The sequence below is a fragment of the Schistocerca piceifrons genome, chromosome 5 (assembly GCF_021461385.2).
Source record: "Schistocerca piceifrons isolate TAMUIC-IGC-003096 chromosome 5, iqSchPice1.1, whole genome shotgun sequence".
Lineage (NCBI taxonomy): Eukaryota > Metazoa > Arthropoda > Insecta > Orthoptera > Acrididae > Schistocerca > Schistocerca piceifrons.
In genome coordinates, this window is record NC_060142.1 from 599,591,652 (window position 1) to 599,603,983 (window position 12,332).

Here is a 12,332-nt window from a genome sequence, read left to right on the forward strand (position 1 = left end):
CCACTGTGGACAACAGCATACTGTAGCCAGAGAGACGAGCCGAAAGGCGCATTTCGCAGTCGAGCCACGCTGTCCCACAAGCTGTGCACTAGGTCAGGATTGTGCAGACCGCAAACTTTTAGTGGGCCGACGCTCGTCGTCGATCGCAAGGGCGAAACATTCAAGAGATTTGGAAAACGGCAATGTGGACACCCCCAGCAGCAGCTGTGTGCCAAATCCGATATCTGGTCGAGGGCTGCAAGATTCAGTATGATGAAGTACCAATTTGGGGATAGCTCACAAACGCTAAGCTGCCGCATTCTTAGCTCAGTGGTAGAGCACTGGTCTCGTAAACCAGGGGTCGTGAGTTCGAACCTCACAGAAGGCATTCATTTTTTAAACCTTCCTGCAAGGAGCGGAGCTATCTCGAGCAGCATCTAACACATGGCAGTACACTGAATGAAAGGGATGTTCTACAACCTATGACAAGTATTCTACTGGCCTCAGAGGTTTTCTGAATGCATAGGTTGAACATTGGTTTGTATGCATTTTGTAGTATAATGTCATGCTTGGCGATGTCATTCGTTTACGAGCCTCGCTACAGTGTGCATGCACGTTATCCATGTGAAGAGGCCTAAGCAAATGCTACCATTCTGCGAGATTCCTGCAGAAGGTATACGAATTGCGTTGATATACAGAGCACAAGGGAGCCAAAGTCAAGGCCTCCGTGGCGCAATCGGCTAGCGCGTTCGGCTGTTAACCGAAAGGTTGGTGGTTCGAGCCCACCCGGGGGCGAAATCGTTTTAACCGGCACCGAGGTGAGGACATACGTCAACTTTGTTAGAGATACACAGCTAGTGTGACAATTTGGCTGCGTTTGAGTGATGCCACAGAGCCTTATACACATTCAGCCAAGTGACACTGTAGGTAAAAACATGGCCCTACACAGACGTTCTACTGTTTTCCTTTTTATTCGTCATGTGTGACACTGCAGTAGAGGGACGCCCACTACAAAAGACGCATTCTTTACATTCAATTTCAGCATATACGTCGCGAGTGCCATATGACAGGGCCTGTCTCTCGATGTCGATTTGTATTTGGTGTCTCTTAAGTGTCGGTCTGCAGTAGGCCGCTGTTGGCCGAGCGACGTGCAGTCGCCTTACATGAAGCCCCATGGGCAACGCCAGTGCCACTGTGGACAACAGCATACTGTAGCCAGAGAGACGAGCCGAAAGGCGCATTTCGCAGTCGAGCCACGCTGTCCCACAAGCTGTGCACTAGGTCAGGATTGTGCAGACCGCAAACTTTTAGTGGGCCGACGCTCGTCGTCGATCGCAAGGGCGAAACATTCAAGAGATTTGGAAAACGGCAATGTGGACACCCCCAGCAGCAGCTGTGTGCCAAATCCGATATCTGGTCGAGGGCTGCAAGATTCAGTATGATGAAGTACCAATTTGGGGATAGCTCACAAACGCTAAGCTGCCGCCTTCTTAGCTCAGTGGTAGAGCACTGGTTTCGTAAACCAGGGGTCGTGAGTTCGAACCTCACAGAAGGCATTCATTTTTTAAACCTTCCTGCAAGGAGCGGAGCTATCTCGAGCAGCGTCTAACACATGGCAGTACACTGAATGAAAGGGATGTTCTACAACCTATGACAAGTATTCTACTGGCCTCAGAGGTTTACTGAATGCATAGGTTGAACATTGGTTTGTATGCATTTTGTAGTATAATGTCATGCTTGGCGATGTCATTCGTTTACGAGCCTCGCTACAGTGTGCATGCACGTTATCCATGTGAAGAGGCGTAAGCAAATGCTACCATTCTGCGAGATTCCTGCAGAAGGTATACGAATTGCGTTGATATACAGAGCACAAGTGAGCCAAAGTCAAGGCCTCCGTGGCGCAATCGGCTAGCGCGTTCGGCTGTTAACCGAAAGGTTGGTGGTTCGAGCCCACCCGGGGGCGAAATCGTTTTAACCGGCACCGAGGTGAGGACATACGTCAACTTTGTTAGAGATACACAGCTAGTGTGACAATTTGGCTGCGTTTGAGTGATGCCACAGAGCCTTATACACATTCAGCCAAGTGACACTGTAGGTAAAAACATGGCCCTACACAGACGTTCTACTGTTTTCCTTTTTATTCGTCATGTGTGACACTGCAGTAGAGGGACGCCCACTACAAAAGACGCATTCTTTACATTCAATTTCAGCATATACGTCGCGAGTGCCATATGACAGGGCCTGTCTCTCGATGTCGATTTGTATTTGGTGTCTCTTAAGTGTCGGTCTGCAGTAGGCCGCTGTTGGCCGAGCGACGTGCAGTCGCCTTACATGAAGCCCCATGGGCAACGCCAGTGCCACTGTGGACAACAGCATACTGTAGCCAGAGAGACGAGCCGAAAGGCGCATTTCGCAGTCGAGCCACGCTGTCCCACAAGCTGTGCACTAGGTCAGGATTGTGCAGACCGCAAACTTTTAGTGGGCCGACGCTCGTCGTCGATCGCAAGGGCGAAACATTCAAGAGATTTGGAAAACGGCAATGTGGACACCCCCAGCAGCAGCTGTGTGCCAAATCCGATATCTGGTCGAGGGCTGCAAGATTCAGTATGATGAAGTACCAATTTGGGGATAGCTCACAAACGCTAAGCTGCCGCATTCTTAGCTCAGTGGTAGAGCACTGGTCTCGTAAACCAGGGGTCGTGAGTTCGAACCTCACAGAAGGCATTCATTTTTTAAACCTTCCTGCAAGGAGCGGAGCTATCTCGAGCAGCATCTAACACATGGCAGTACACTGAATGAAAGGGATGTTCTACAACCTATGACAAGTATTCTACTGGCCTCAGAGGTTTTCTGAATGCATAGGTTGAACATTGGTTTGTATGCATTTTGTAGTATAATGTCATGCTTGGCGATGTCATTCGTTTACGAGCCTCGCTACAGTGTGCATGCACGTTATCCATGTGAAGAGGCCTAAGCAAATGCTACCATTCTGCGAGATTCCTGCAGAAGGTATACGAATTGCGTTGATATACAGAGCACAAGGGAGCCAAAGTCAAGGCCTCCGTGGCGCAATCGGCTAGCGCGTTCGGCTGTTAACCGAAAGGTTGGTGGTTCGAGCCCACCCGGGGGCGAAATCGTTTTAACCGGCACCGAGGTGAGGACATACGTCAACTTTGTTAGAGATACACAGCTAGTGTGACAATTTGGCTGCGTTTGAGTGATGCCACAGAGCCTTATACACATTCAGCCAAGTGACACTGTAGGTAAAAACATGGCCCTACACAGACGTTCTACTGTTTTCCTTTTTATTCGTCATGTGTGACACTGCAGTAGAGGGACGCCCACTACAAAAGACGCATTCTTTACATTCAATTTCAGCATATACGTCGCGAGTGCCATATGACAGGGCCTGTCTCTCGATGTCGATTTGTATTTGGTGTCTCTTAAGTGTCGGTCTGCAGTAGGCCGCTGTTGGCCGAGCGACGTGCAGTCGCCTTACATGAAGCCCCATGGGCAACGCCAGTGCCACTGTGGACAACAGCATACTGTAGCCAGAGAGACGAGCCGAAAGGCGCATTTCGCAGTCGAGCCACGCTGTCCCACAAGCTGTGCACTAGGTCAGGATTGTGCAGACCGCAAACTTTTGGTGGGCCGACGCTCGTCGTCGATCGCAAGGGCGAAACATTCAAGAGATTTGGAAAACGGCAATGTGGACACCCCCAGCAGCAGCTGTGTGCCAAATCCGATATCTGGTCGAGGGCTGCAAGATTCAGTATGATGAAGTACCAATTTGGGGATAGCTCACAAACGCTAAGCTGCCGCCTTCTTAGCTCAGTGGTAGAGCACTGGTCTCGTAAACCAGGGGTCGTGAGTTCGAACCTCACAGAAGGCATTCATTTTTTAAACCTTCCTGCAAGGAGCGGAGCTATCTCGAGCAGCATCTAACACATGGCAGTACACTGAATGAAAGGAATGTTCTACAACCTATGACAAGTATTCTACTGGCCTCAGAGGTTTTCTGAATGCATAGGTTGAACATTGGTTTGTATGCATTTTGTAGTATAATGTCATGCTTGGCGATGTCATTCGTTTACGAGCCTCGCTACAGTGTGCATGCACGTTATCCATGTGAAGAGGCGTAAGCAAATGCTACCATTCTGCGAGATTCCTGCAGAAGGTATACGAATTGCGTTGATATACAGAGCACAAGGGAGCCAAAGTCAAGGCCTCCGTGGCGCAATCGGCTAGCGCGTTCGGCTGTTAACCGAAAGGTTGGTGGTTCGAGCCCACCCGGGGGCGAAATCGTTTTAACCGGCACCGAGGTGAGGACATACGTCAACTTTGTTAGAGATACACAGCTAGTGTGACAATTTGGCTGCGTTTGAGTGATGCCACAGAGCCTTATACACATTCAGCCAAGTGACACTGTAGGTAAAAACATGGCCCTACACAGACGTTCTACTGTTTTCCTTTTTATTCGTCATGTGTGACACTGCAGTAGAGGGACGCCCACTACAAAAGACGCATTCTTTACATTCAATTTCAGCATATACGTCGCGAGTGCCATATGACAGGGCCTGTCTCTCGATGTCGATTTGTATTTGGTGTCTCTTAAGTGTCGGTCTGCAGTAGGCCGCTGTTGGCCGAGCGACGTGCAGTCGCCTTACATGAAGCCCCATGGGCAACGCCAGTGCCACTGTGGACAACAGCATACTGTAGCTAGAGAGACGAGCCGAAAGGCGCATTTCGCAGTCGAGCCACGCTGTCCCACAAGCTGTGCACTAGGTCAGGATTGTGCAGACCGCAAACTTTTGGTGGGCCGACGCTCGTCGTCGATCGCAAGGGCGAAACATTCAAGAGATTTGGAAAACGGCAATGTGGACACCCCCAGCAGCAGCTGTGTGCCAAATCCGATATCTGGTCGAGGGCTGCAAGATTCAGTATGATGAAGTACCAATTTGGGGATAGCTCACAAACGCTAAGCTGCCGCCTTCTTAGCTCAGTGGTAGAGCACTGGTTTCGTAAACCAGGGGTCGTGAGTTCGAACCTCACAGAAGGCATTCATTTTTTAAACCTTCCTGCAAGGAGCGGAGCTATCTCGAGCAGCGTCTAACACATGGCAGTACACTGAATGAAAGGGATGTTCTACAACCTATGACAAGTATTCTACTGGCCTCAGAGGTTTACTGAATGCATAGGTTGAACATTGGTTTGTATGCATTTTGTAGTATAATGTCATGCTTGGCGATGTCATTCGTTTACGAGCCTCGCTACAGTGTGCATGCACGTTATCCATGTGAAGAGGCGTAAGCAAATGCTACCATTCTGCGAGATTCCTGCAGAAGGTATACGAATTGCGTTGATATACAGAGCACAAGTGAGCCAAAGTCAAGGCCTCCGTGGCGCAATCGGCTAGCGCGTTCGGCTGTTAACCGAAAGGTTGGTGGTTCGAGCCCACCCGGGGGCGAAATCGTTTTAACCGGCACCGAGGTGAGGACATACGTCAACTTTGTTAGAGATACACAGCTAGTGTGACAATTTGGCTGCGTTTGAGTGATGCCACAGAGCCTTATACACATTCAGCCAAGTGACACTGTAGGTAAAAACATGGCCCTACACAGACGTTCTACTGTTTTCCTTTTTATTCGTCATGTGTGACACTGCAGTAGAGGGACGCCCACTACAAAAGACGCATTCTTTACATTCAATTTCAGCATATACGTCGCGAGTGCCATATGACAGGGCCTGTCTCTCGATGTCGATTTGTATTTGGTGTCTCTTAAGTGTCGGTCTGCAGTAGGCCGCTGTTGGCCGAGCGACGTGCAGTCGCCTTACATGAAGCCCCATGGGCAACGCCAGTGCCACTGTGGACAACAGCATACTGTAGCCAGAGAGACGAGCCGAAAGGCGCATTTCGCAGTCGAGCCACGCTGTCCCACAAGCTGTGCACTAGGTCAGGATTGTGCAGACCGCAAACTTTTAGTGGGCCGACGCTCGTCGTCGATCGCAAGGGCGAAACATTCAAGAGATTTGGAAAACGGCAATGTGGACACCCCCAGCAGCAGCTGTGTGCCAAATCCGATATCTGGTCGAGGGCTGCAAGATTCAGTATGATGAAGTACCAATTTGGGGATAGCTCACAAACGCTAAGCTGCCGCATTCTTAGCTCAGTGGTAGAGCACTGGTCTCGTAAACCAGGGGTCGTGAGTTCGAACCTCACAGAAGGCATTCATTTTTTAAACCTTCCTGCAAGGAGCGGAGCTATCTCGAGCAGCATCTAACACATGGCAGTACACTGAATGAAAGGGATGTTCTACAACCTATGACAAGTATTCTACTGGCCTCAGAGGTTTTCTGAATGCATAGGTTGAACATTGGTTTGTATGCATTTTGTAGTATAATGTCATGCTTGGCGATGTCATTCGTTTACGAGCCTCGCTACAGTGTGCATGCACGTTATCCATGTGAAGAGGCCTAAGCAAATGCTACCATTCTGCGAGATTCCTGCAGAAGGTATACGAATTGCGTTGATATACAGAGCACAAGGGAGCCAAAGTCAAGGCCTCCGTGGCGCAATCGGCTAGCGCGTTCGGCTGTTAACCGAAAGGTTGGTGGTTCGAGCCCACCCGGGGGCGAAATCGTTTTAACCGGCACCGAGGTGAGGACATACGTCAACTTTGTTAGAGATACACAGCTAGTGTGACAATTTGGCTGCGTTTGAGTGATGCCACAGAGCCTTATACACATTCAGCCAAGTGACACTGTAGGTAAAAACATGGCCCTACACAGACGTTCTACTGTTTTCCTTTTTATTCGTCATGTGTGACACTGCAGTAGAGGGACGCCCACTACAAAAGACGCATTCTTTACATTCAATTTCAGCATATACGTCGCGAGTGCCATATGACAGGGCCTGTCTCTCGATGTCGATTTGTATTTGGTGTCTCTTAAGTGTCGGTCTGCAGTAGGCCGCTGTTGGCCGAGCGACGTGCAGTCGCCTTACATGAAGCCCCATGGGCAACGCCAGTGCCACTGTGGACAACAGCATACTGTAGCCAGAGAGACGAGCCGAAAGGCGCATTTCGCAGTCGAGCCACGCTGTCCCACAAGCTGTGCACTAGGTCAGGATTGTGCAGACCGCAAACTTTTGGTGGGCCGACGCTCGTCGTCGATCGCAAGGGCGAAACATTCAAGAGATTTGGAAAACGGCAATGTGGACACCCCCAGCAGCAGCTGTGTGCCAAATCCGATATCTGGTCGAGGGCTGCAAGATTCAGTATGATGAAGTACCAATTTGGGGATAGCTCACAAACGCTAAGCTGCCGCCTTCTTAGCTCAGTGGTAGAGCACTGGTCTCGTAAACCAGGGGTCGTGAGTTCGAACCTCACAGAAGGCATTCATTTTTTAAACCTTCCTGCAAGGAGCGGAGCTATCTCGAGCAGCATCTAACACATGGCAGTACACTGAATGAAAGGAATGTTCTACAACCTATGACAAGTATTCTACTGGCCTCAGAGGTTTTCTGAATGCATAGGTTGAACATTGGTTTGTATGCATTTTGTAGTATAATGTCATGCTTGGCGATGTCATTCGTTTACGAGCCTCGCTACAGTGTGCATGCACGTTATCCATGTGAAGAGGCGTAAGCAAATGCTACCATTCTGCGAGATTCCTGCAGAAGGTATACGAATTGCGTTGATATACAGAGCACAAGGGAGCCAAAGTCAAGGCCTCCGTGGCGCAATCGGCTAGCGCGTTCGGCTGTTAACCAAAAGGTTGGTGGTTCGAGCCCACCCGGGGGCGAAATCGTTTTAACCGGCACCGAGGTGAGGACATACGTCAACTTTGTTAGAGATACACAGCTAGTGTGACAATTTGGCTGCGTTTGAGTGATGCCACAGAGCCTTATACACATTCAGCCAAGTGACACTGTAGGTAAAAACATGGCCCTACACAGACGTTCTACTGTTTTCCTTTTTATTCGTCATGTGTGACACTGCAGTAGAGGGACGCCCACTACAAAAGACGCATTCTTTACATTCAATTTCAGCATATACGTCGCGAGTGCCATATGACAGGGCCTGTCTCTCGATGTCGATTTGTATTTGGTGTCTCTTAAGTGTCGGTCTGCAGTAGGCCGCTGTTGGCCGAGCGACGTGCAGTCGCCTTACATGAAGCCCCATGGGCAACGCCAGTGCCACTGTGGACAACAGCATACTGTAGCTAGAGAGACGAGCCGAAAGGCGCATTTCGCAGTCGAGCCACGCTGTCCCACAAGCTGTGCACTAGGTCAGGATTGTGCAGACCGCAAACTTTTGGTGGGCCGACGCTCGTCGTCGATCGCAAGGGCGAAACATTCAAGAGATTTGGAAAACGGCAATGTGGACACCCCCAGCAGCAGCTGTGTGCCAAATCCGATATCTGGTCGAGGGCTGCAAGATTCAGTATGATGAAGTACCAATTTGGGGATAGCTCACAAACGCTAAGCTGCCGCCTTCTTAGCTCAGTGGTAGAGCACTGGTTTCGTAAACCAGGGGTCGTGAGTTCGAACCTCACAGAAGGCATTCATTTTTTAAACCTTCCTGCAAGGAGCGGAGCTATCTCGAGCAGCATCTAACACATGGCAGTACACTGAATGAAAGGGATGTTCTACAACCTATGACAAGTATTCTACTGGCCTCAGAGGTTTTCTGAATGCATAGGTTGAACATTGGTTTGTATGCATTTTGTAGTATAATGTCATGCTTGGCGATGTCATTCGTTTACGAGCCTCGCTACAGTGTGCATGCACGTTATCCATGTGAAGAGGCGTAAGCAAATGCTACCATTCTGCGAGATTCCTGCAGAAGGTATACGAATTGCGTTGATATACAGAGCACAAGGGAGCCAAAGTCAAGGCCTCCGTGGCGCAATCGGCTAGCGCGTTCGGCTGTTAACAGAAAGGTTGGTGGTTCGAGCCCACCCGGGGGCAAAATCGTTTTAACCGGCACCGAGGTGAGGACATACGTCAACTTTGTTAGAGATACACAGCTAGTGTGACAATTTGGCTGCGTTTGAGTGATGCCACAGAGCCTTATACACATTCAGCCAAGTGACACTGTAGGTAAAAACATGGCCCTACACAGACGTTCTACTGTTTTCCTTTTTATTCGTCATGTGTGACACTGCAGTAGAGGGACGCCCACTACAAAAGACGCATTCTTTACATTCAATTTCAGCATATACGTCGCGAGTGCCATATGACAGGGCCTGTCTCTCGATGTCGATTTGTATTTGGTGTCTCTTAAGTGTCGGTCTGCAGTAGGCCGCTGTTGGCCGAGCGACGTGCAGTCGCCTTACATGAAGCCCCATGGGCAACGCCAGTGCCACTGTGGACAACAGCATACTGTAGCCAGAGAGACGAGCCGAAAGGCGCATTTCGCAGTCGAGCCACGCTGTCCCACAAGCTGTGCACTAGGTCAGGATTGTGCAGACCGCAAACTTTTAGTGGGCCGACGCTCGTCGTCGATCGCAAGGGCGAAACATTCAAGAGATTTGGAAAACGGCAATGTGGACACCCCCAGCAGCAGCTGTGTGCCAAATCCGATATCTGGTCGAGGGCTGCAAGATTCAGTATGATGAAGTACCAATTTGGGGATAGCTCACAAACGCTAAGCTGCCGCATTCTTAGCTCAGTGGTAGAGCACTGGTCTCGTAAACCAGGGGTCGTGAGTTCGAACCTCACAGAAGGCATTCATTTTTTAAACCTTCCTGCAAGGAGCGGAGCTATCTCGAGCAGCATCTAACACATGGCAGTACACTGAATGAAAGGGATGTTCTACAACCTATGACAAGTATTCTACTGGCCTCAGAGGTTTTCTGAATGCATAGGTTGAACATTGGTTTGTATGCATTTTGTAGTATAATGTCATGCTTGGCGATGTCATTCGTTTACGAGCCTCGCTACAGTGTGCATGCACGTTATCCATGTGAAGAGGCGTAAGCAAATGCTACCATTCTGCGAGATTCCTGCAGAAGGTATACGAATTGCGTTGATATACAGAGCACAAGGGAGCCAAAGTCAAGGCCTCCGTGGCGCAATCGGCTAGCGCGTTCGGCTGTTAACCGAAAGGTTGGTGGTTCGAGCCCACCCGGGGGCGAAATCGTTTTAACCGGCACCGAGGTGAGGACATACGTCAACTTTGTTAGAGATACACAGCTAGTGTGACAATTTGGCTGCGTTTGAGTGATGCCACAGAGCCTTATACACATTCAGCCAAGTGACACTGTAGGTAAAAACATGGCCCTACACAGACGTTCTACTGTTTTCCTTTTTATTCGTCATGTGTGACACTGCAGTAGAGGGACGCCCACTACAAAAGACGCATTCTTTACATTCAATTTCAGCATATACGTCGCGAGTGCCATATGACAGGGCCTGTCTCTCGATGTCGATTTGTATTTGGTGTCTCTTAAGTGTCGGTCTGCAGTAGGCCGCTGTTGGCCGAGCGACGTGCAGTCGCCTTACATGAAGCCCCATGGGCAACGCCAGTGCCACTGTGGACAACAGCATACTGTAGCCAGAGAGACGAGCCGAAAGGCGCATTTCGCAGTCGAGCCACGCTGTCCCACAAGCTGTGCACTAGGTCAGGATTGTGCAGACCGCAAACTTTTAGTGGGCCGACGCTCGTCGTCGATCGCAAGGGCGAAACATTCAAGAGATTTGGAAAACGGCAATGTGGACACCCCCAGCAGCAGCTGTGTGCCAAATCCGATATCTGGTCGAGGGCTGCAAGATTCAGTATGATGAAGTACCAATTTGGGGATAGCTCACAAACGCTAAGCTGCCGCATTCTTAGCTCAGTGGTAGAGCACTGGTCTCGTAAACCAGGGGTCGTGAGTTCGAACCTCACAGAAGGCATTCATTTTTTAAACCTTCCTGCAAGGAGCGGAGCTATCTCGAGCAGCATCTAACACATGGCAGTACACTGAATGAAAGGGATGTTCTACAACCTATGACAAGTATTCTACTGGCCTCAGAGGTTTTCTGAATGCATAGGTTGAACATTGGTTTGTATGCATTTTGTAGTATAATGTCATGCTTGGCGATGTCATTCGTTTACGAGCCTCGCTACAGTGTGCATGCACGTTATCCATGTGAAGAGGCGTAAGCAAATGCTACCATTCTGCGAGATTCCTGCAGAAGGTATACGAATTGCGTTGATATACAGAGCACAAGGGAGCCAAAGTCAAGGACTCCGTGGCGCAATCGGCTAGCGCGTTCGGCTGTTAACCGAAAGGTTGGTGGTTCGAGCCCACCCGGGGGCGAAATCGTTTTAACCGGCACCGAGGTGAGGACATACGTCAACTTTGTTAGAGATACACAGCTAGTGTGACAATTTGGCTGCGTTTGAGTGATGTCACAGAGCCTTATACACATTCAGCCAAGTGACACTGTAGGTAAAAACATGGCCCTACACAGACGTTCTACTGTTTTCCTTTTTATTCGTCATGTGTGACACTGCAGTAGAGGGACGCCCACTACAAAAGACGCATTCTTTACATTCAATTTCAGCATATACGTCGCGAGTGCCATATGACAGGGCCTGTCTCTCGATGTCGATTTGTATTTGGTGTCTCTTAAGTGTCGGTCTGCAGTAGGCCGCTGTTGGCCGAGCGACGTGCAGTCGCCTTACATGAAGCCCCATGGGCAACGCCAGTGCCACTGTGGACAACAGCATACTGTAGCCAGAGAGACGAGCCGAAAGGCGCATTTCGCAGTCGAGCCACGCTGTCCCACAAGCTGTGCACTAGGTCAGGATTGTGCAGACCGCAAACTTTTGGTGGGCCGACGCTCGTCGTCGATCGCAAGGGCGAAACATTCAAGAGATTTGGAAAACGGCAATGTGGACACCCCCAGCAGCAGCTGTGTGCCAAATCCGATATCTGGTCGAGGGCTGCAAGATTCAGTATGATGAAGTACCAATTTGGGGATAGCTCACAAACGCTAAGCTGCCGCCTTCTTAGCTCAGTGGTAGAGCACTGGTCTCGTAAACCAGGGGTCGTGAGTTCGAACCTCACAGAAGGCATTCATTTTTTAAACCTTCCTGCAAGGAGCGGAGCTATCTCGAGCAGCATCTAACACATGGCAGTACACTGAATGAAAGGAATGTTCTACAACCTATGACAAGTATTCTACTGGCCTCAGAGGTTTTCTGAATGCATAGGTTGAACATTGGTTTGTATGCATTTTGTAGTATAATGTCATGCTTGGCGATGTCATTCGTTTACGAGCCTCGCTACAGTGTGCATGCACGTTATCCATGTGAAGAGGCGTAAGCAAATGCTACCATTCTGCGAGATTCCTGCAGAAG

The 12,332-nt window shown here is 49.7% G+C and overlaps 21 non-coding genes across 21 annotated transcripts; all 21 read left to right on the forward strand.

Annotated features, from left to right (window-relative positions):
* Nucleotides 1-295: 295 nt before the first annotated feature.
* Nucleotides 296-367, forward strand: Trnat-cgu. The gene has a single exon. It is a non-coding gene; the product is annotated as a tRNA-Thr (tRNA).
* Nucleotides 368-700: 333 nt separating this feature from the next.
* On the forward strand, nucleotides 701-774 carry Trnan-guu. Its single transcript has one exon. It is a non-coding gene; the product is annotated as a tRNA-Asn (tRNA).
* A 689-nt stretch (nucleotides 775-1,463) lies between these two features.
* On the forward strand, nucleotides 1,464-1,535 carry Trnat-cgu. The gene has a single exon. It is a non-coding gene; the product is annotated as a tRNA-Thr (tRNA).
* Nucleotides 1,536-1,868: 333 nt separating this feature from the next.
* On the forward strand, nucleotides 1,869-1,942 carry Trnan-guu. Its single transcript has one exon. It is a non-coding gene; the product is annotated as a tRNA-Asn (tRNA).
* A 689-nt stretch (nucleotides 1,943-2,631) lies between these two features.
* Trnat-cgu lies at nucleotides 2,632-2,703 on the forward strand. The gene has a single exon. It is a non-coding gene; the product is annotated as a tRNA-Thr (tRNA).
* A 333-nt stretch (nucleotides 2,704-3,036) lies between these two features.
* Trnan-guu lies at nucleotides 3,037-3,110 on the forward strand. The gene has a single exon. It is a non-coding gene; the product is annotated as a tRNA-Asn (tRNA).
* Nucleotides 3,111-3,799: 689 nt separating this feature from the next.
* Nucleotides 3,800-3,871, forward strand: Trnat-cgu. Its single transcript has one exon. It is a non-coding gene; the product is annotated as a tRNA-Thr (tRNA).
* A 333-nt stretch (nucleotides 3,872-4,204) lies between these two features.
* On the forward strand, nucleotides 4,205-4,278 carry Trnan-guu. The gene has a single exon. It is a non-coding gene; the product is annotated as a tRNA-Asn (tRNA).
* Nucleotides 4,279-4,967: 689 nt separating this feature from the next.
* Trnat-cgu lies at nucleotides 4,968-5,039 on the forward strand. Its single transcript has one exon. It is a non-coding gene; the product is annotated as a tRNA-Thr (tRNA).
* A 333-nt stretch (nucleotides 5,040-5,372) lies between these two features.
* Trnan-guu lies at nucleotides 5,373-5,446 on the forward strand. Its single transcript has one exon. It is a non-coding gene; the product is annotated as a tRNA-Asn (tRNA).
* Nucleotides 5,447-6,135: 689 nt separating this feature from the next.
* Nucleotides 6,136-6,207, forward strand: Trnat-cgu. Its single transcript has one exon. It is a non-coding gene; the product is annotated as a tRNA-Thr (tRNA).
* A 333-nt stretch (nucleotides 6,208-6,540) lies between these two features.
* On the forward strand, nucleotides 6,541-6,614 carry Trnan-guu. Its single transcript has one exon. It is a non-coding gene; the product is annotated as a tRNA-Asn (tRNA).
* Nucleotides 6,615-7,303: 689 nt separating this feature from the next.
* Trnat-cgu lies at nucleotides 7,304-7,375 on the forward strand. Its single transcript has one exon. It is a non-coding gene; the product is annotated as a tRNA-Thr (tRNA).
* Nucleotides 7,376-7,708: 333 nt separating this feature from the next.
* Trnan-guu lies at nucleotides 7,709-7,782 on the forward strand. Its single transcript has one exon. It is a non-coding gene; the product is annotated as a tRNA-Asn (tRNA).
* A 689-nt stretch (nucleotides 7,783-8,471) lies between these two features.
* Nucleotides 8,472-8,543, forward strand: Trnat-cgu. The gene has a single exon. It is a non-coding gene; the product is annotated as a tRNA-Thr (tRNA).
* A 333-nt stretch (nucleotides 8,544-8,876) lies between these two features.
* On the forward strand, nucleotides 8,877-8,950 carry Trnan-guu. The gene has a single exon. It is a non-coding gene; the product is annotated as a tRNA-Asn (tRNA).
* A 689-nt stretch (nucleotides 8,951-9,639) lies between these two features.
* Trnat-cgu lies at nucleotides 9,640-9,711 on the forward strand. The gene has a single exon. It is a non-coding gene; the product is annotated as a tRNA-Thr (tRNA).
* A 333-nt stretch (nucleotides 9,712-10,044) lies between these two features.
* Nucleotides 10,045-10,118, forward strand: Trnan-guu. The gene has a single exon. It is a non-coding gene; the product is annotated as a tRNA-Asn (tRNA).
* Nucleotides 10,119-10,807: 689 nt separating this feature from the next.
* On the forward strand, nucleotides 10,808-10,879 carry Trnat-cgu. Its single transcript has one exon. It is a non-coding gene; the product is annotated as a tRNA-Thr (tRNA).
* A 333-nt stretch (nucleotides 10,880-11,212) lies between these two features.
* Nucleotides 11,213-11,286, forward strand: Trnan-guu. Its single transcript has one exon. It is a non-coding gene; the product is annotated as a tRNA-Asn (tRNA).
* Nucleotides 11,287-11,975: 689 nt separating this feature from the next.
* On the forward strand, nucleotides 11,976-12,047 carry Trnat-cgu. The gene has a single exon. It is a non-coding gene; the product is annotated as a tRNA-Thr (tRNA).
* The last annotated feature ends 285 nt before the right edge of the window (nucleotides 12,048-12,332 follow it).